At 46.2% G+C, this 21,483-nt stretch overlaps 1 long non-coding RNA gene across 1 annotated transcript; it reads left to right on the top strand.

The window, feature by feature from the left end:
* Positions 1-5,207: 5,207 nt before the first annotated feature.
* LOC140194856 (uncharacterized) lies at positions 5,208-20,555 on the top strand. The gene is made up of 4 exons (XR_011885304.1): positions 5,208-5,342; positions 9,348-9,642; positions 18,320-18,401; positions 19,979-20,555. It is a non-coding gene; the product is annotated as an uncharacterized lncRNA (long non-coding RNA).
* The last annotated feature ends 928 nt before the right edge of the window (positions 20,556-21,483 follow it).

The raw sequence follows: 21,483 nt of genomic DNA on the forward strand, positions 1-21,483 counted from the left end.
GCTCTTAGTGCGAGTGGGAATACTGTTAGCGATGTTAGCCAGCAGCCTGAGGAAGGACCCCATCGGCCAGCATTGAGAAAGTACCCTTCGCTGCTCGCAAGAGTTTGGCAATCAGCAAAGGAATTTTATTCGTGGCTGGTTTGACTGACTGGAATATTCGATCACAAAATATACTACGTTCTGCTTCGCATGCAGGCATTTCCTGTGTGGAGGACATGGGTTCCATTCTGAGTCTACCTTCACTGTCACCGGTTACCGCAACTGGCGGAAAACTACAACAGCTTTCAAAACCCACCATGTAAGTGCAGCTCGTAAGTTTGCGATGGAGGCCTGGGCCGAATTCAGATTGAGAAAACAAGACGGTTCAAGATTGGGAAATATGCTTGATAAAGGACATGCAAAGATTGTCTAAGAAAATCCTGAGTATATGAGAGCAGTGGTTGAGTCCCTACGCTATACTGCGCGCCAAAGCATTGCCCAGCGAGAACACCGGGAGAATGATGGATCTAGCAATAGGGGAAACTTTGTTGAGTTGCTCAGTGTAATTGGGAAGTTTGATAAGACTGTAGCTAAAAAAATAGAGGACAATCCTGGAAATGCAAAAAACACCCATCACGATATCCAAAATGAAATTATGTGTATTATGGCAGATATGGTCAGACGTCAAAAAAGTGCAGAAATCAAGGAGACTGGATCTTTTGCCATCCTGGTGGATGAAAGTAAAGACTTGAGTAAAAAGGAGCAAATATCAGTGGTGGGGCGGTATTTGAATAACGAAACAGTGCTTGAAGAATTCTTGCACTTCACTCCAGCAGAAGGGTTGGACGCAGAGTCGCTTCTTAAAAGCATTGAACAGACACTCGCCCAGTGTGTTATTGATAAGAACGCGTGTATAGGTCAGTATAGGTCCTCATGCGAATGGAGTTTCTCTTGCCTCAGAGCGTCAAAAACTACTTAAGGAATAGCAGCAGATGCTCGGAACAGCAACTTGGCTCTGTTGGCCATAAACAGCCGGAAACCAAGGCACTTGACATCCAGAAAATCATTGATTCTTTCGCCACCAATCACAACAGCAGACGGATTGTGCTTCTCTGAAAACATTAGTGGTGAGTGCAGTTGATTTTTCAAAAATTTGGGCCAAGACTAATGCTGATTATTATTATTATTTTGTGGTGGATAGTCCCTATGTCCCTATGTTTCCTGCAAATCCTAAAATATTACATTTACCGCTATTAAGCCTATTGGTTTTGCTTAGACTTCCAAGCGGTGATTCTGTTGATTTTTTGTTTTAAATACAATTAATTGAGGTATTGCATGATCAGAGTACGATTTGTCCAACTCCTGGTAAAGCCTTGCATCTGTTGTATGCCTTATTTGACTTTAATAACGGTGTATCTTTTGGCATTGCTGTCTATGTAATGAGAATAGCAGTGGGTTCCTGTCGTGTTTATCAGTTGAAAAGCACGCATTTGACGCTGATTGCGGGATTGGTGCGTGATTCACGTTGTCCACTGTTGCTCGGATGCTCTGTTTGTTTCTTTTGTTTATGCTCCGTGTAGCCCAGGTTGTCTCCGATGCCGTTGATACTGTAACAGTTCACTTCTATATTAGATCTATCAATTGCTGTTGTTTGTGAATCAACAGAGGTATTTATAGTAGGCACATAATGCTTGAAACTGACTTTTTAACGCCACGCGTCGGGCCTTGCGAATACATTTTGCCGTACGGTGCATCCCTCAGCACCATCACTGAATCATTTTGCGCCTCCGTAGCACCAGCAAGAAAAAATCTCTGACATCGCCACTGACTGATTTCATGTCCATACTTCAGTTTTTTTGTGTGTGTATAGAAAATTCAGCAGCCGTTTTAATGCGGAAAGCAGCTCCCATAAACAATGTACTCAATATGAATGTGTATCTAACTCAAAGTACAATCCTATTACAAATGCAGATATGACACACAAGAGATTAGTCATAGTCATACTTTATTGATCCCGGGGGAAATTGATTTTCGTTACAGTTGCCCCAACCAAGAATAGAGTATAAATATGGCAATATAAAACCATAAATAATTAAATAGTAATATGTAAATTATGCCAGGAAATAAGTCCAGGACCAGCCTATTGGCTCAGGGTGTCTGACCCTCCAAGGGAGGAGTTGTAAGTTTGATGGCCATAGGCAGGAATGACTTCCTATGACGCTCAGTGTTGCATCTCGGTGGAATGAGTCTCTGGCTGAATGTACTCCTGTGCCCAACCAGGACATTATGTAGTGGATGGGAGACATTGTCCAAGATGGCATGCAACTTAGACAGCATCCTCTTTTCAGACACCACTGTCAGAGAGTCCAGTTCCATCCCCACAACATCACTGGCCTTACAAATGAGTTTGTTGATTCTGTTGGTGTCTGCTACCCTCAGCCTGCTGCCCCAGCACACAACAGCAAACATGATAGCACTGGCCACCATAACAATATTCTGTTTAAACTTGATACTGGAGCACAAGTAAATTTTCTTGCAGAATCTGAGTTAAATGCATTAAAACCAAGACCAAAGTTACATAAGACAAATATAAAAGTGACTGGGTATTCAAGTGCAGACATTTCAGTTAAAGGAACATGTTTGGCAAAAGTATCACACAAAAATATTGTGCACATGCTTTCATTTGTGGTGGTGTCGAAGAATGTACAGTCAATACTGGATCTATCTGCCTGTGGGAGACTGAATTTGGTGAAAATAGTACTAGTCCTGGACAGTGACACAGAGTCAGACTACAGTGACTTGATGAAGGAGTATGAGGACTTGTTTAAAGGGCTTTGTTGTCTTCCAGGAGAGCACACAATTAAAATTGACAACACAGTGCCACCCGTAGTACATCCATGTAGAAAAGCACCTTTTGCAAGACAATCCGGGTATTCCCTAACCGGAAACCTTGGATGAATTATGAGGTCAAGTCCCTTTTAAAGGCAGGGTCTAAATGAGATCACTGGGCGCAAAGAAAAGGCTGGGAATATCAATAACGGTGGCCCTTCTCTTCCTGACGAACTTAACGTATTTTACGCAAGATTCGAACAGAAGAGGAGTGTCCCGCTCCCTCTAGGATGAACCGGACCTGGCGGCATCGAGATTCATCGTCACCGAGGAGGATGTTGGAAGGGCCTTCCTGAAGATAAATCCAAGGAAGGCGACGGGCCCGGATGGCATCCCGGGACGGGTTCTCCGGGCCTGTGCAAGCGAGCTAGCTGGAATGTTTGCTGACATCTTCAACTGCTTCTTGTTTCAGTCTAAGATCCCCTTGTGTTTTAAGAAGGCAACGATGATCCCAGTGCCGAAGAAGAGCAAGGTGACATGCTTGAATGACTATCGACCTGTGGCTCTGACATCAATTGCTATGAAGTGCTTCGAGAGATTGGTTATGGCACACATCAACCACAGCCTACCGGTCAACCTCGACGCTGTGCAATTCGCCTACCGGAGCGACTGATCAACGACAGATGCCATCTCTCTGGCCCTACATTCCTCCTGAGAACACCTGGAGAATAAAGACACATACGTAAGGCTCTTTTTCATTGACTACCGCTCTGCCTTTAATACCATCATTCCAAATAAACTGATTCCTAAGCTCCGAAACCTGGGCCTTAGCACTCAGATCTGCAGCTGGATCTTCAACTTCCTTACAGACAGGACCCAGGCTGTAAAATTAGGGGACGAGCTCTCCTCTACAAGCACTCTGAGCACCGGTGCCCCACAAGGCTGTGTACTCAGTCCCCTGCTGTACTCACTGTACACCAATGATTGTGTAGCCAAGATTACATCGAACTCAATATGTAAGTTTGCTGATGACATCACAATTGTTGGCCGTATCTCGGGTAATGATGAGTTTGAGTACAGAGAGGAAATTAAGAACCTGGTGGCATGGTGCGAAGACAATAACCTATCCCTCAACGTCAGCAAGACGAAGCAATTGGTTGTTGACTTAAGAAGGAGTAGCGGACCGCACGACCCCATTTACATGTGTGGTGCGCAAGTGGAACAGGTCAAAAGCTTTAAGTTCCTCGGGGTCAATATCACAAATGACTTGACTTAGTCCAACCAAGCAGAGTCCACTGCCAAGAAGGCCCACCAGCGCCTTTACTTGCTGAGAAAACTAAAGAAATTTAGCCTGTCCCCTCACTAATATTTTATAGATGCACCGTAGATAGCATTCTTCTAGGGTGCATCACAACCTGGTATGGAAGTTGTCCTGTCCAAGACTGGAAGAAGCTGCAGAAGATCGTGAACACAGTGCAGTACATCACACAAACCAATCTTCCGTCCTTGGACTCACATTACACCGTACACTGTCAGAGCAGTGCTGCCAGGATAATCAAAGACACGACCCACCCAGCCAACACACTTTTCGTCCCTCTTCCCTCCGGGAGAAGGCTCAGGAGCTTGAAGGCTCATACGGCCAGATTTGGGAACAGCTTCTTTCCAACTGTGATAAGACTGCTGAACGGATCCTGACCCGGATCTGGGCGTTATCCTCCACATATCCTGACCTGCCTCTCGGTTTTTTTGCACTACCTTACTTTCCCTTTTCTACTTTCTATTTATGATTTATAATTTAAATTTTTAATATTTACTATCGATTTGTACTCCAGGGTGCGGGAAGCGCAGAATCAAATATCGCGGTGATGATTGTACGTTCTAGTATCAATGGTTTGGCGACAATAAAGTATAAAGTATAAAGTAGAGGTATCTTTTTAATGGTTTGAGGGACTGAATGGCCACCTCCTGCTGTTTCTCACTTGATGTTTCAGTGTTCCTGTCCTGTGAGGCCGGAGGAATGTGAATAGAAATTAGTATTTATAAACATAGACTAATTTAAATGAAACCTGACAATTCCGGTTCGGGTCTGAATTGTGCGTCGAACCGGGATGGGATTCCAACCCGTAACTCTGACCCGGGCGGGTGGAGGGAGAGGGACAAGGAAAATACAGAGGGAAAAATTAAACATGCATCTGGTGTAAATATGAAATAATGTGGAAAATGCGTTGGTGGGTCGGGCAGCGTGTGAGTGCCAATGAACGGAGTCACCGGGTCACGTGGGAGACCCTCCGCCCGTCACGTGACCCCGTTTTACCGCAGATCTGCAGCAGTTGCAGGTTTGTTTCCGAGGCCCCGCCCACCGCCCTGATGACGCGCTAACGACATTGCGCATGCTCCGTCCTGGATGGGCGGTGTTTTTTCTCGTCCTTTGTTGAAGCAGCTCGGCGGTGAGATCGGGAGGGGGCTCGCCCCCTGGGACGGGGAGTGCGGGGCCGGATTATTCTCTGCGGGGCAATATCAACGACTTTCCATTGGTGAGTGTTGAAGCCGGTCCCAAGCGGGGGGGGGGAGTGTGGGTGGGTGGTCAGATGTTGGGTTGTGAGTCCCGTTAACTTTCCCGAACTCAAACAAGAGAAAATTTGCATATGCTGGAAATGCGAGCAACACGCACAAAATGTTGGAGGTACTCAGCAGCCCAGGCAGCATCTAGGAAAAGAGTACAGTTGACGTTACGGGCGGAGACCCTTCGGCAGGACTGGAGAATAGAAGGTGGGGGTGGGGAAGGGAGAGGGAAACACAAGGTGATCGGTGAAACCTGAAGGGGGAGGGGATGAACTTTGCCGAACTGGCGGCCTCGCCTCGCTTCCTTTACAGAATCTGCCGGGGTCGGCCCGGGTTGTGAGACCTTCCCACCTGAATCGTCTGAGATGAGCCGCCGCTCAGCCCCTGTCGTTGTGGTCCTATTAGCAGGATGACGTAAACATATTTTATTCTTACTGACAGAATTGTATAATTTGTGTTCTGTATGTTATCTGAATGTACTTGCCTGTGATGCTGCTACAAGTCAGTGTTTCTCTGTGCCTGAACCTTCCCGTACTTGGTCACTTGCCAATAAATTCAACAGGACCTGAGAAAACTCAGTGAGATTTGATTCGTGACGATCATATTGGCAGCTCGGTAGGTCGAATGTATGAGACAGTACACTGTTAAGTGCAAAATCCTGAACAGTGTTGATGAGCAGAGGGATCTTGAAGTCCAAGTTCATCGCTCCCTGAAAGAGACTGCACAGATTGATCGGGTGGTTAAGCATGCAAATGGCGTGCTTGTTTTAGTTGAAACATTGAGTTCAAAAGTCGGGAAATTATGTTGCAGCTTTATGAAAAGCGTGGTAGACCACATCTGGAGTATTTCCTACAGTTCGGGTCGCCCCATTCTCGGAAGGATGTCGGGGCTTTGGAGAGGGTGAGAAGAGGTTTACCAGGATACTGCCTGGTTTAGAGGGCATGAGCTGTAAGAAGAAGCTGGACAAATTTGGGTTGTTTTCTCCGGAGCCGCGCAGGCTGTGGTGAGACTGGATAGTCTTTTATTATGAGAGACATCGATAGAGTAGATGGACAATAACTTTTTCCCAGGGTTGAAATGTCTAAGAGGCCATGCATTTGAGGTGGGGGGGGGTAGATGTGACGGGCAAGTTTGTTCTTCCCCACGGAGACTGGTGGGTCACTGGAATTTGGTCCCTGGAAGACCCTCCGCTCGGATTGCGCAATAATCGCTCTGCGCGTGCCCACAGCCCCCGGATGGGCGAGTTTCCCCCTGTTCGTTGTTGAAGCGGATCGTCTGCGGGATCGGGAGAGAGAGAGGGTCCTCGCCCCCTCGGGCGGGGAGCCTGGGGAGAGATCAGTTTCCAATCGGGGAGTCGGGAGGTCTGATGTTGGACAGTGAGTCCCGTTAACTTTCCCGAACTGTCGGCCTCACTGAGCCATTTCTGAAATCGGCGTTTGTTACCTGGAACTGCCGGAGGATTTATTGAATACAACACGAGGTCGGGTAAAGACAGTCACTACAGTTTTAGTTTAATGTTACCAAATGGCCGCTGTGTTAAATTATGTCAGACAGAGACTCTCAGCATTTAAAGTTGAGTCGGTTATTTCCTGTTTTGGTCATGTTTGGAGAGGCACTTTCTGCGTGGCCAGGAACAGCCCGCAGGATCTGCCTGCAGGGAATGGGGCACATTTTTTTCACTCTCTGGTCACTTCCCCCCATTGAGAGTTAGTGGCCTCGGGAGCAGATGATTGTGGGATGGGGAGGATGTTGTGAGCACGAACTGTATCGACCGTATTATCCCTGTATTGGAATAAAGAGAAAACTAATGAATGTGGGTATTACATTTGTGCAACTTTGTTCAGGCCGTCAGAAACATCTTGTATCAGTCAATAGTTGTGCATCATTTAAAGTAAAGACAGAAAATGCTGGAACTGTTCAGCATATCGATCAGTTCTGATACGGGTCTTCCACAGTTTCTCTTTACACACATCCAATCTGATGTACCGATTTTCCAGCACTTTACTTTCAATTTTATATTAAAAGCATTTTATTCCTGTTAGCTGACAGGAAATGTGATGGCCAGTTGTGCTGGGCAAGATCTCATTTAACAATAAGATAATAAAATGTGTTCAGTTTAGCTGCTGGAGACGATGTGAAATGTATCACCGGTATCTAGTGACCCACGCCCAGGTTTTCCAACCGTATCATTGGCCCAGATAGAGGATCATCAGGTTCACGTTCTGCCATAGGCTGATGTTTTTGAACTCTGAATGGCAGAGACACTGCAGCATGTTACCGGGAACAAAGAGTCCTGGGAAAATTGCTGCTTGGGCTATTATCCTGGGATGATGCAACTTCTATAGTTGCACCGTGGACAGCATACTGACCGGCTGAATCACTGTCTAGTACAGAGGGGCTACTGCACAAGACAGTAAGAAGCTGCAAAAGGTTGTAAATCTAGTCAGTTCCATCTTTGGTACCAGCCTACAAAGTATCGAGGCCATCTCAGAAAGGCAGCGTCCATTATTAAGGACCTCCAGCACCCAGGGCATGCCCTTTTCTCACTGTTACCATCAGGTAGGAGGTACAGAAGCTTGAAGGCACACACTCAGCAATTCAGGAACAACTTCTTCCCCTCTGCCATCCGATTCCTAAATGGATTTTGAAAGCTTTGGACACTACCTCAGTTTTTTAATATACAGCTTTTCTGTTTTTACACAATTTTTAATCATCTATTCATTACACATAATTGATTTACTTGTTTATTTATTATGTTTTTAATTTAATATTATTATCTATGCTAGATTATGTATTGCATTGAACTGCTGCTGCTAAGTTAACAAATTTCATGTCGCATGCCAGTGATATTAAACCTGATTCTCATTCTGATGTAGACTCCAGGAATATGGAACTGTCAGTATTTGGGATTTAGCTCAGGTTACTTCTTCTGCAGATGGGGCTGGATGTTCCTCCTGCCACAATGAATCAGAAATCTGAGGCAGCTGCACATTGGTTGTGGGGGAATCCCTGATGTGGGGATGATGTGCGAGGATTCCCGGGTCGGTAAGTGTCAGGTTCAGCTGTGTGACCCTGTGAGCTTGGGTCCCGGGATATCACAGATTTTGACCCAGGTAAAATGGATCTGGGGATCAAGCTACTCAAGTGTATGAGGTATTGAGCCAAGTATTTCTGGTCTGCACTCAGATGTTTGTTTCTGGAGTTCCTTTGGAACCAATAACTGCTAATCTCGGGAGAGAATGAGATCCCATTCCATCCTTCACGGGGAGAGGTGGTCATTAAATGTTTGCAGCAGCAGAATTGGACGCAAGGGATTCAGTGGTCAAACCAAGTTTGGAGTTTCCCCCTCACTATCAACTGTGTGTTAGTCAATGGCTCTCGGCCTGTGCTCTAAGGAGTTCAGAGGGACGATGGTGGTGGGTGAATGTATGGTTAAGTAAACGTACCAGATACTGAAAAGCCTGGACACCGTGGATGTGGAGAGGATGTTTCCATTAGATGGAGAGTCTGGGATCTGTGAGCACAGTCTCAGAATACAGAAGCTTTTCTTTAAAACTGAGATGAGAAAAATTTCTTTGGTCAAAGGGTGGCTAATCTGTGGAATTTGTTGCCACAGAGGGTGGATGAGGCTGCCATTTGGGTATATTTATGACAGAGATTAATATATTCATGATTGCTCAGTAGCTTCAAGGTTACAGGAGGAAAGCAGGAATATGGTGCTGGAATAAAACTCAGCCATGGTTGAGTGGTGGAGCAGACTCGATGGACTGAATCACCTAATTCTGTTCCTCTGTCTTATGTCTTACCATATCCCATATCAGGTTTTGTGACTTGTGAGGGACAATTACATATTTGTTCATTGAGATTGTTATATTTTTCTTCAAGTTTAAATTTCAGTGAGTTTTTTGTTTAGGAAATTTGAGCAGAAATATTCTCCTTTGTATTGTGAATGTGCTTCATTATTTTTCATGTTAAAGTTTGACCTGCGGTGAGAAATTTATTGGAAGAAAAACCCACAACTGGAAGAAACCATGACTGAAAACGAGGGAACAGCAACAAGTGAACCAGCCCGAGGATTCAGAGCATCAACTGGAGAGAACCCTTCTGACTCAGAGTTTCCAGAAGTCGTGATACATGTTGGGACCAACGACATAGGTAGGAAGAGGGATAAAGTCCTGAAGTGTGAGTTTCAGGAACTAGGCAGAAGGCTGAAGAACAGGACCTCAAGGGTGGCGTTCTCAGGATTGCTGCCAGTGCTACGTGACAGTGATGGTAAGAATTGGAGGAGATGGCAGTTGAATGCGTGGCTGAGGAGTTGGTGCAGGGAGCAGGGTTTTAGATTTCTAGATCATTGGGACCTCTTCTGGGGAACGTGGGACCTGTACAGATTGGATGCGTTGCACCTGAACTTGAGGGGGAGCAATATCCTTGCAGGTAGGTTTGCTAGCATGGTTCAGGAGGGTTTAAACTAATTTGCGAGGGGCATGGGACCTAGAGCGATAGAGCAGTGAAAGAAGTGCATGGAGTAAAGCCAGATCTAACATACAGAGAGGCTTTGAGGAAAGAAAAGCAGGATAAACGGTGTAAAGACAGTAAGGGAGAAGGGCTGAAATGAGTGTACCTCAATGCAAGAAGCATCAGGAACAAAGGTGATGAACTGAGAGCTTGGATACATACATGGAATTATGATGTAGTGGCCATTATAGAGACTTGGCTGGCACCAGGGCAGGAATGGATTCTCAATATTCCCAGATTTCAGTGCTTTAAAAGGGATAGAGAGGGCAGAAAAAGGGAGGAGGGGTGGCATTACTGGTCAGGAATACTATTACAGCTACAGAAAGGGTGGGTACTGGAGCAGGATCCTCTTTTGAGTGAATATGGGTGGAAGTCAGGAACAGGAGGGGAACAGTTACTATTGGGGGTATTCTATAGGCCCCCTGGTAGCAGCAGAGATACAGAGGAGCAGATTGGGAGGCAGATTTTGGAAAGGTGCGAAAATAACAGGGTTGTTATCATGGGTGACTTTAACTTCCCTAATATTGATTGGCACCCGATTAGTTCCAAGGGTTTAGATGGGGCACAGTTTGTTAAGTGTGTCCAGGACGGATTCCTCTCACAGTATGTGGACAGGCCGACCAGGGGGAATGACATACTAGATCTAGTACTAGGTAATGAACTGGGTCAGGTCACAGATCTCTCAGTGGGTGAGCATCTGGGGGACAGTGACCACCGCTCCCTGGCCTTTAGCATTATCATGGAAAAGGATAGAATCAGAGAGGACAGGAAAATTTTTAATTGGGGAAAGGCAAATTATGAGGCTATAAGGCTAGAACTTGTGGGCGTGAATTGGGATGATGTTTTTGCAGGGAAACGTACTATGGACATGTGGTCTATGTTTAGAGATCTCTTGCGGGATGTTAAAGATAAATTTGCCCCGGTGAGGAAGATAAAGAATGGTAGGGTGAAGGAACCATGGGTGACAAGTGAGGTGGAAAATCTAGTCAGGTGGAAGAAGGCAGCATACATGAGGTTTAGGAAGCAGGGATCAGATGGGTCTATTGAGGAATATAGGGAAGCAAGAAAGGAGCTTAAGAAAGGGCTGAGAAGAGCAAGAAGGGGGCATGAGAAGGCCTTGGCGAGTAGAGTAAAGGAAAACCCCAAGGTATTCTTCAATTATGTGAAGAAAAAAAGGATGACAGGAGTGAAGGTAGGACCGATTAGAGATAAAGGTGGGAATATGTGCCTGGAGGCTGTGGAATTGAGCAAGGTCCTCGATGAATACTTCTCTTCGGTATTCACCAATGAGAGGGAACTTGATGATGGTGAGGACAATATGAGTGAGGTTGATGTTCTGGAGCATGTTGGTATTAAGGGAGAGGAGGTGTTGGAGTTGTTAAAATACATTAGGGCAGATAAGTCCCCGGGGCCCGACGGAATATTCCCCAGGCTCCTCCACGAAGTGAGAGCAGAGATTGCTGAGCCTCTGGCTAGGATCTGTATGTCCTCGTCCATGGGAATGGTACCGGATGATTGGAGGGAGGCAAATGTTGTCCCCTTGTTCAAATAAGGTAGTAGGGATAGTCCGGGTAATTATAGACCAATAAGCCTTACGTCTGTGGTGGGAAAGCTGTTGGAAAAGATTCTTAGAGATCGGATCTATAGGCATTTGGAGAATCATGGTCTGATCAGGGACAGTCAGCATGGCTTTGTGAAGGGCAAATCGTGTCCAACAAGCCTGATAGAGTACTTTGAGGAGGTGACCAGGCATATAGATGAGGGTAGTGCAGTTAATGTGATCTATATGGATTTTAGTAAGGCATTTGACAAGGTTCCACACGGTAGGCTTATTCAGAAAGTTAGAAGGCGTGGAATCCAGGGAAGTTTGGCCAGGTGGATTCAGAATTGGATTGCCTGCAGAAGGCAGAGGGTGGTGGTGGAGGGAGTGCATTCAGATTGGAGGACTGTGACTAGTGGTGTCCCACAAGGATCTGTTCTGGGACCTCTAATTTTCATGATTTTTATTAACGACCTGGATGTGAGGGTAGAAGGGTGGGTTGGCAAGCTTGCAGACGACAAAAAGGTTGGTGGTGTTGTAGATAGTGTAGAGGATTGTCGAAGATTGCAGAGAGATATTGATAGGATGCAGAAGTGGGCTGAGAAGTGGCAGATGGAGGTCAACCCAGAGAAGTGTGAGATGGTACACTTTGGAAGGACAAACTCCAAGGCAGAGTACAAAGTAAATGGCAGGATACTTGGTAGTGTGGAGGAGCAGAGGGATCTCGGGGTACATGTCCACAGATCCCTGAAAGTTGCCTCACAGGTGGATAGGGTAGTTAAGAAAGCTTATGGGGTGTTAGCTTTCATAAGGTGAGGGATAGAGTTTAAGAGTCACGATGTAATGATGCAGCTCTCTAAAACTCTGGTTAGGCCACACTTGGAGTACTGTGTCCAGTTCTGGTCGCCTCACTATAGGAAGGATGTGGAAGCACTGGATAGGGTACAGAGGAGATTTACCAGGATACTGCCTGGTTTAGAGAGTATAGATTATGATCAGAGATTAAGGGAGCTAGGGCTTTACTCTTTGGAGAGAAGGAGGATGAGAGGAGACATGATAGAGGCGTACAAGATAATAGAACCATAGAAACTACAGCACAGAAAAAGGCCCTTTGGCCTTTCTTGGCTGTGCTGATCCATTTTCTGCCTAGACCCACTGACCTGCACACGGACCATATCCCTCCATACACCTCCCATCCATGTATCTGTCCAATTTATTCTTAAATGTTAAAAAGGAACCCGCATTTACCATGTCGTCTGGCAGCTCATTCCATACTCCCCCCACTCTCTGTGTGAAGAAGCTCCCCCTAATGTTCCCTTTAAACTTTTTCCCCCTCACCCTTAACCCATGTCCTCTGGTTTTTTTCTCCCCTTGCCTCAGTGGAAAAAGCCTGCTTGCATTCACTCTATCTATACCCATCATAATTTTATATACCTCTATCAAATCTCCCCTGATTCTTCTACGCTCCAGGGAATAAAGTCCTAACTTATTCAACCTTTCCCTGTAACTGAGTTTCTCAAGTCCCGGCAACATCCTTGTAAACCTTCTCTGCACTCTTTCAACCTTATTTATATCCTTCCTGTAATTTGGTGACCAAAACTGAACACAATACTCCAGATTCGGCCTCACCAATGCCTTATACAACCTCATCATAACATTCCAGTTCCTATACTCAATACTTCGATTAATAAAGGCCAATGTACCAAAAGCTCTCTTTATGACCCTATCTACCTGTGACGCCACTTTTAGGGAATTTTGTATCTGTATTCCCAGATCCCTCTGTTCCACTGCACTCCTCAGTGCCTTACCATTAACCCTGTATGTTCTACATTGGTTTGTCCTTCCAACGTGCAATACCTCACACTTGTCAGTATTAACCTCCATCTGCCATTTTTCAGCCCATTTTTCCAGCTGGTCCAAGTCCCTCTGCAGGCTCTGAAAACCTTCCTCACTGTCTACTACACCTCCAATCTTTGTATCATCAGCAAACTTGCTGATCCAATTTACCACATTATCATCCAGATCATTTATATAGATGACAAATAACAATGGACCCAGCACTGATCCCTGTGGCACACCACTAGTCACAGGCCTCCACTCAGAGAAGCAATTCTCTACCACCACTCTCTGGCTTCTTCCATCGAGCCAATGTCTAATCCAATTTACCACCTCTCCATGTATACCTAGCGACTGGATTTTCCTAACTAACCTCCCATGCGGGACCTTGTCAAAGGCCTTACTGAAGTCCATGTAGACAATATCCACTGCCTTCCCTTCATCCACTTTCCTGGTAACCTCCTCGAAAAACTCCAACAGATTGGTCAAACATGACCTACCACGCACAAAGCCATGTTGACTCTCCCTAATAAGCCCCTGTCTATCCAAATGCTTGTAGATTCTGTCTCTTAGTACTCCCTCCAATAACTTACCTACTACCAACGTTAAACTCACTGGCATATTAATTTCCCAGATTACTTTTCGATCCTTTTTTAAACAACGGACCAACATGAGCCACTCTCCAATCCTCCGGCACTTCACCCGTAGACAGCGACATTTTAAATATTTCTGCCAGGGCCCCCGCAATTTCAACACTAGTCTCCTTCAATGTCCGAGGCAACACTCTGTCAGGTCCCGGGGATTTATCCACTTTAATTTTCCTCAAGACAGCATGCACCTTCTCCTTTTCAATCTGTATAGTTTCCATGGTCTCACTACTTGATTCCCTCAATTCCATAGATTTCATGCCAGCTTCCTTAGTAAATACAGACGCAAAAAGCCTATTTAAGATCTCCCCCATTTCCTTTGGTTCCACACAAAGCCGACCACTCTGATCTTCAAGAGGACCAATTTTATCCCTTACAATCCTTTTGTTCTTAATATACTTGTAAAAGCTCTTTGGATTATCCTTCACTTTGACTGCCAAGGCAACCTCATGTCTTCTTTTTGCCCTCCTGATTTCTTCCTTAAGTATTTTCTTGCACTTCTTATACTCCTCAAGCACCTGATTTACCCCCTGTTTCCTATACATTTCATACAACTCCCTCTTGTTCTTTATCAGAGTTGCAATATCCCTAGAGAACCAAGGTTCCTTATTCCTATTCAATTTGCCTTTAATCCTGACAGGAACATACAAACTCTGCACTCTCAAAATTTCCCCTTTGAAGGCTTCCCCCCCTACCAATCACATCTTTGCCAGAGACCAACCTGTCCCAATCCACGCTTTTTAGATCCTTTCTCATTTCTTTAAATTTGGCCTTCTTCCAGTTCAGAACCTCAACCCTAGGGCCAGATCTATCCTTGTCCATGATCAAATTGAAACTAATGGTGTTATGATCACTGGAACCAAAGTGCTCCCCTACACAGACTTCTGTCACTTGCCCCAATTCATTTCCTAACAGGAGATCCAATATTGCATCCCCTCTAGTTGGTCCCTCTATATACTGATTTAGAAAACTTTCCTGAACACATTTTACAAACTCTAACCATCTAGACCCCTAACAGTATGGGAGTCCCAATCAATGTATGGAAAATTAAAATCCCCTACCACCACAACTTTATGTTTCCTGCAGTTGCCTGCTATCTCTCTGCAGATTTGCTCTTCCAAGTCTCTTTGACTATTTGGTGGTCTGTAATACAATCCCACTAATGTGGCCATACCTTTCCTGTTTCTCAGCTCCACCCATAAGGACTCAGTAGACAAGCCCGCTAATCTGTCCTGCCTGAGCACTGCTGTAATATTTTCCCTAACAAGCAATGCTACTCCCCCACCTTTCATTCCTCTGCCTCGATCACATCTGAAACATCGGAACCCTGGAATATTAAGCTGCCAGTCCTGCCCCTCCTGTAGCCAAGTTTCACTAATTGCTACAACATCATAATTCCACGTGTCAATCCACGCCCTCAACTCATCCGCCTTCCCCACAATACTCCTAGCATTGAAATATATACACCTCAGAAGATTTTTACCACCATTTACAACCTTTCTATCAGCGGATTTGCTTAAACTTCCAACATCATTTATTTTCACCCCAGCCACACTGTCAGCTCTGGCACTCTGGTTCCCATCCCCCTGCAAATCTAGTTTAAAGCCTCCCCAATAGCACTAACAAACCTCCCTGAAAGGATATTGGTTCCCCTGTGGTTCAAGTGTAACCCATCTAATAATAAGAGGAATAGATAGAGTGGATAGCCAGCGCCTCTTCCCCAGGGCACCACTGCTCAATACAAGAGGAGATGGGTTTAAGGTAAGGGGTGGGAAGTTCAAGTGGGATATTAGAGGAAGGTTTTTTACTCAGAGAGTGGTTGGTGCGTGGAATGCACTGCCTGAGTCAGTGGTGGAGGCAGATACACTAGTGAAGTTTAAGAGACTACTAGACAGGTATATGGAGGAATTTAAGGTGGGGGCTTATATGGGAGGCAGGGTTTGAGGGTCGGCACAACATTGTGGGCCGAAGGGCCTGTACTGTGCTGTACTATTCTATGTTCTATGTTCTATAGCAATACTGGACTCCAAAGTGGTTTCTATTTCTGCCGGTTTCTTAATCCCTGTCAAGGGGTACGTGACAATACCAAGGGGCTGGAGACTACCTAGACGGTATATGAGGTGTTGCTCCTCCAACCTGAGTTTAGCCTCATCATGGCAGTAGAGGAGGCCATGTATGGACATATCTGAATGGGAGTGGGAAGCAGAGTTGAAGTGGGTGGCTACCGGGAGATCCTGTCTGTTGTGGCGGACGGAGTGGAGGTGCTTGACGAAGCAGTCCCCCAATCTGCGTCGGGTTTCACCGATGTAGAGGAGGCCGCACCGGGAGCATCGGATGCAATAGGTGACCCCAGCAGACTCACAAGTGAAGTGTTGCCTCACCTGGAAGGACTGTTTGGGGCCCTGAATGGTGGCAAGAGAGGAGGTGTAGGGACAGGTGTAGCACTTACGCTTACAGGGATAAGTGCCAGCTGGGAGATCCGTGGAGAGGGACGTGTGGACCAGGGAGTCGCGGAGGGACCGATCCCTGCGGAAAGCGGAGAGGGGTGGAGAGGGAAAGGTGTGCTTAGTGGTGGGGTCCTGTCGAAGGTGGCGGAAGTTGCAGAGGATAATGTGCTGGATCCAGAGGCTGGTGGGGTGGTAGGTGAGGACAAGGGGAACTCTGTCCCTGTTGTGGTGGCGGGAGGATGGGGTGAGGGCCGAAGTGCGGGAAATGGAGGAGATGTGGGTGAGGGCATCATTGATGATGGCAGAAGGGAAACCACAATCCTGAAAGAAAGAGGACATTTGAGGTCGTGGAACGAAAAGCCTCATCCTGGGAGCAAGTGCAGAGGAGATGGAGGAACTAGGAATAGGGAATGGCATTTTTGTATGTGGCGGGGTGGGAAGAGGTACTGTTGAGATAGTTATGAGAGTCAGTGGGCTTATAGAAAGCTTGTTTGTGTTTGAGAGGAATGAAATGTCAGAGGAAGTAAATTGTGAATTGCTGCCTCAGCTGGAAAGACTGTTTGGACAATGGAGTGAGTTCAGCCTTGCTGCCTTTTCACTGTGACACCCCCGAACTCCACATCAAATCCATCCAAACAAATCTGACCAGCAAATATAATACCGCTCAGTCATCAGCTGTCTGAATGAATAACTGACTTAAAGAGGAAGGGGTATCTATGGTCCACATTGTCAGGGTGTTGAGTTTACCAGGAGACAAAGACTGCAGGGACAAGAGGTTTCCTGTTGACTAATAAACTGTGTGTGGACCCTGCTGGCAATTCTGGTGTTGTGACCCAAGTCGATACAAACACCCCGCTGCCCACTCCACCAACAACACGGCACAGCCGGACACATAACAGGGGACTTGACATCTCACAACACTGGATTCAGTGATGAAACCCGTCATTAATGTTGTTGTCCCTCTGAAATGATAAGAAATGTCCATTCAGGTGTTTTTAAATACGAGCGCTTCCCCACAAGTGACATCACACGTGGTATCCCTCGCACGTACGTGATGTCACACTTGCGCTGCTATCCTCGCGCTCAGTTTAACGGCTGAGCCACCGACCACGAGACCCCTCCACCCCAGCCTCTGCTTTGCTGTAGTCATTGGCCCGAGGCGATGTCAATCACTGTTTACGGCCAATAGCGGAGGCGGAGTAGCCGAGAGGGCATTACCCGGCTGACATCTCCCGCTGCTTCACTGAACTCCCCAAAAGTAAATGTCCCGATTTCTGATTCATTTCCATTTCCCTCTGAAGGAAGTTGGGGCGTTTGTGAAGTGTCTCCTGTGGCCGGAGTCTGATGTATCACCGAGAGTTAGGAGGAGACTGCTTGGCCCATCGGTTTGATGCTGGCTCCCTGGGGTGGGAGGGGGGATTTTACTGAATGGATGAAGACGGTGAGAGAGGGGGCGGACAGGATGTTTGTCCCGGTGGGGACAGGAGGGGCTCATCTGTGGAAATGTCTGAGCCCACGGTGGTGGCGAGCAGAGGGATTCACCATATTGGGGGCAAACACTGGTAGGCTATTGCCCTGAGAGCGGGGCCAATGGTCCGGGCGAAGTGGGGATAGGAGGGGTGTTGGGGGCCCGGGGTCTTATTGAATGACAGAATGTGCTAGAGGAGCCAAGTGGCCTGCTCCTGTTCCTGGTGTCTGTGTGTTTAAATACAAGGAATAACCAGAATCTTCCTGGGCCTGCAGGATGTCCCAGTCGGTATTGTAGGGACCGATGCTCAGAGCCCAGTCGTCCCAGACTGTGTCAACAATTTAGCTCAGGGACCAAATCAACATTCCCAAGTCTGTTATTAACAAAAAATGTACATTTATATCCTGAAAATGCCACCAACTCTGTGTTAGATGCCGAGAAATTTGGGAGTTTGGAAAAATTAAATAAGGGTGTCTGTGCATTTTTGTTTCCCGAGGTTTGTTTCCACGCTCTGATATCGATGGAGTGAAGAGAGAGTTCAGAGCCGACACAGCGGGGTCTGATACAGGTCAGACGGGGTAAGTTACAGGCGACACTCCACTTCGGGGCCATCATCACCGGAGCATGTAGAATTACGCCGCAGTCATTCGGAGCGGGTCAGGGAGAATATGAAATAAAACCAACATGGGAACTTTCTGATCCGATCCCCTGACAGTGTGAAGGAACCGCGGCGAAGAGTATAACCATATAACAATTACAACACAGAAACAGGCCATCTCGGCCCTTCTAATCCGTGCTGAACGCTTACTCTCACCTAGTCCAACTGACCTGCACTCAGCCCATAACCCTCTATTCCTTTCCTGTCCATATATCCATCCAATTTAACTTTAAACGACAACATCGAACCTGCCTCAACCACTTCTGCTGGAAGCTCGTTCCAAACAGCCACCACTCTCTGAGAAAAGAAGTTCCCCCTCATGTTACCCCCAAACTTTTGCCCTTTAACTCAACTCATGTCCTCTTGTTTGAATCTCCCCTACTCTCAATGGAAAAAGCCTATCCACGTCAACTCTATCAATCCCCCTCATAATCTTAAAAACCTCTATCATGTCCCCCCTCAACCTTCTACGCTCCAAAGAATAAAGACCTAACTTGTTCAACCTTTCTCTGTAACTTAGGAGATGAAACCCAGGCAACATTTTAGTAAATCTCTTCTGTACACTCTCAATTTTATTGACATCTTTCCTATAATTCGGTGACCAGAACTGTACACAATACTCCAAATTTGGCCTTATACAATTTCAACATTACATCCCAACTCCTATACTCAATGCTCTGATTAATAAAGGCCGGCATAGCAAAAGCTTTCTTCACTACCCTATCAACATGAGATTCCACCTTCAGGGAACTATGCACCATTATTCCTAGATCCCTCTGTACTACTGCATTCTTCAAAGCCCTACCATTTACCATGTATGTCCTATTTTGATTAGTCCTACCAAAATGTAGCACCTCACATTTTTCAGCATTAAACTCCATCTGCCAACTTTCAGCCCACTCTTCTAACTGTCCTAAATCTCTCTGCAATCTTTGAAAACCTACTTCATTATCCACAACGCCACCTATCTTAGTATCATCTTCATACTTACTAATCCAATTTACCACCCCATCATCCAGATCATTAATATATATGACAAACAACGTTGGACCCAGTGCAGATCCCTGAAGCACACCGTTACACACCGTCCTCCAATCTGACACACAGGTATCCACCACCACTCTCTGGCGTCTCCCATCCAGCCACTGCTGAATCCATTTTACTACTTCAATATTAATGCCTAACGATTGAACCTTCCAACTAACCTTCCCTGTGGAACCTCGACAAAGGCCTTACTGAAGTCCATATAGGCAACATCCACTGCTTTACCCTCGTCAACTTTCCTAGTAACCTCATCAAAAAATTCAATAAGATTTGTCAAACATGACCTTCCACTCACAAATCCATTTTGACTGTTCCTAATCAGAGGCTGTCTATCCGGATAATTATATATATCATCTCTAAGAGTACTTTCCATTAATTTACCCACCACTGACGTCAAACTCACAGGCCGATCATTGCTAGGTTTACTCTTAGAACCTTTTTTAAACAATGTAGCCACATGAGCAATACGCCAATCCTCTGGCACCAAGTAGCTGGGAATTTGAAATAAGCGAGCTGAGCCGGGTCCGTGTGGCGGAAGCCGAGGAGGAGATCGCTGCCTGCGAACGGGGGAAGTAAATCTGCAACGAGCTTTGGAAACTGTCCATGGACAAGGTCGGAGACGGCGGGGTTGAGCGGTACCGGACAGTGTGAACAGATGTGACCGGATCTCCTTGCCCCGGGACCCACGGAGCGAACAGACAGTAACTCACTCGCTCTCTCGCAGTGAATTTGGTGGCGATGGTGATCCTGTCCCGGGGAAAGTGCGGCCTCTCCACCGGCACCACTCGCTGCCTGGTGGCCACGGCAACGGCGGATCTACCGACCATCGTGTTTGCGGTGATACGGTGGTGGCTCAGTTATTATTACTTCCCCGAGACTTTCCTGGACATCACCCCCGTGTGCAGTGTGATCGCTTCCCTGGGAGAGGCAGCCACAGAGAGTTCTGTCTGGTTTACTGTCAGCTTTATGTTTGATCGGTTTGTAGCCATTTGTTGTCAAAAGTGGAAAATAAAATATTGCACCGGGAAAACTGCGGCTGTGGTTCTGACAACAAGCGGAGTTCTGCTCTGTTTTAATAATGTGCCCTTCTTTATATATCGTCCTGTGACAGTGGTTGGCAATATAGTCTGGGACTGTATTGAAATACCGGGCTACATACGGAGCCCGGATGGGTGGGATATGACCGGCTTTCCACCGTCCTAACGCCATTACTCCCGTTCGTGTTAATACTACTGTTCAACGCTCTGACAGTCAGACACATTTTAGTGGCGAGTCGCGTCCGGACGGGGCTGAGGGGTCAGAGCAAGGCGGAGAACCGCAGTGACCCGGAGATGGAGAGCAGGAGGAGGTCCGTGATCTTACTTCCCACCATCTCCGGAAGCTTCATCATCTTGTTGTCGGTGAAGGTTATTGAATTCCTTTATTACACCATCGCCAGATTGGATCCAAGTAATTACAACGATTCCGAATACAACATATCTGAGCTCTTCTCGGCGGCAGTCGCAATGTTTTTGATCTTGACTCTACAGAATTAATTATCATCGGAGAACGTGGCAGCGGGGAGAGTAAATCTGGTTTAGAGCCCGAGAGAAACACAGCACAGGAACAGACTCTCCGACACCCGCACCCTGCCACCTCCACCCCTACCAATCATTAAACTCAATCTACCTTTTATTTTCAGTTTTCCACCATATTCCCGCTCTCGTCACCGCCAGACCCTTTTCGGTCTGAGAAAGCGGGACAGGTTCTAGAGACATTCAAGACCAAACTGGCAAAAATGCAACTCATTTGTTACTTCAGACTTTTGCATAAAAATTAAATGAACAAATAGAAAGTCTACACGAACTTAGAGTAAAGCTTGTACTTGTCCATCGCATTACACAAAAATGATACAGAGAACTGTTTAACAACACAGAACTCATTCATAATTGCGCAATTTTTTACGGAAATCTCCGATG

Source organism: Mobula birostris, chromosome 3, assembly GCF_030028105.1.
Source record: "Mobula birostris isolate sMobBir1 chromosome 3, sMobBir1.hap1, whole genome shotgun sequence".
Lineage (NCBI taxonomy): Eukaryota > Metazoa > Chordata > Chondrichthyes > Myliobatiformes > Myliobatidae > Mobula > Mobula birostris.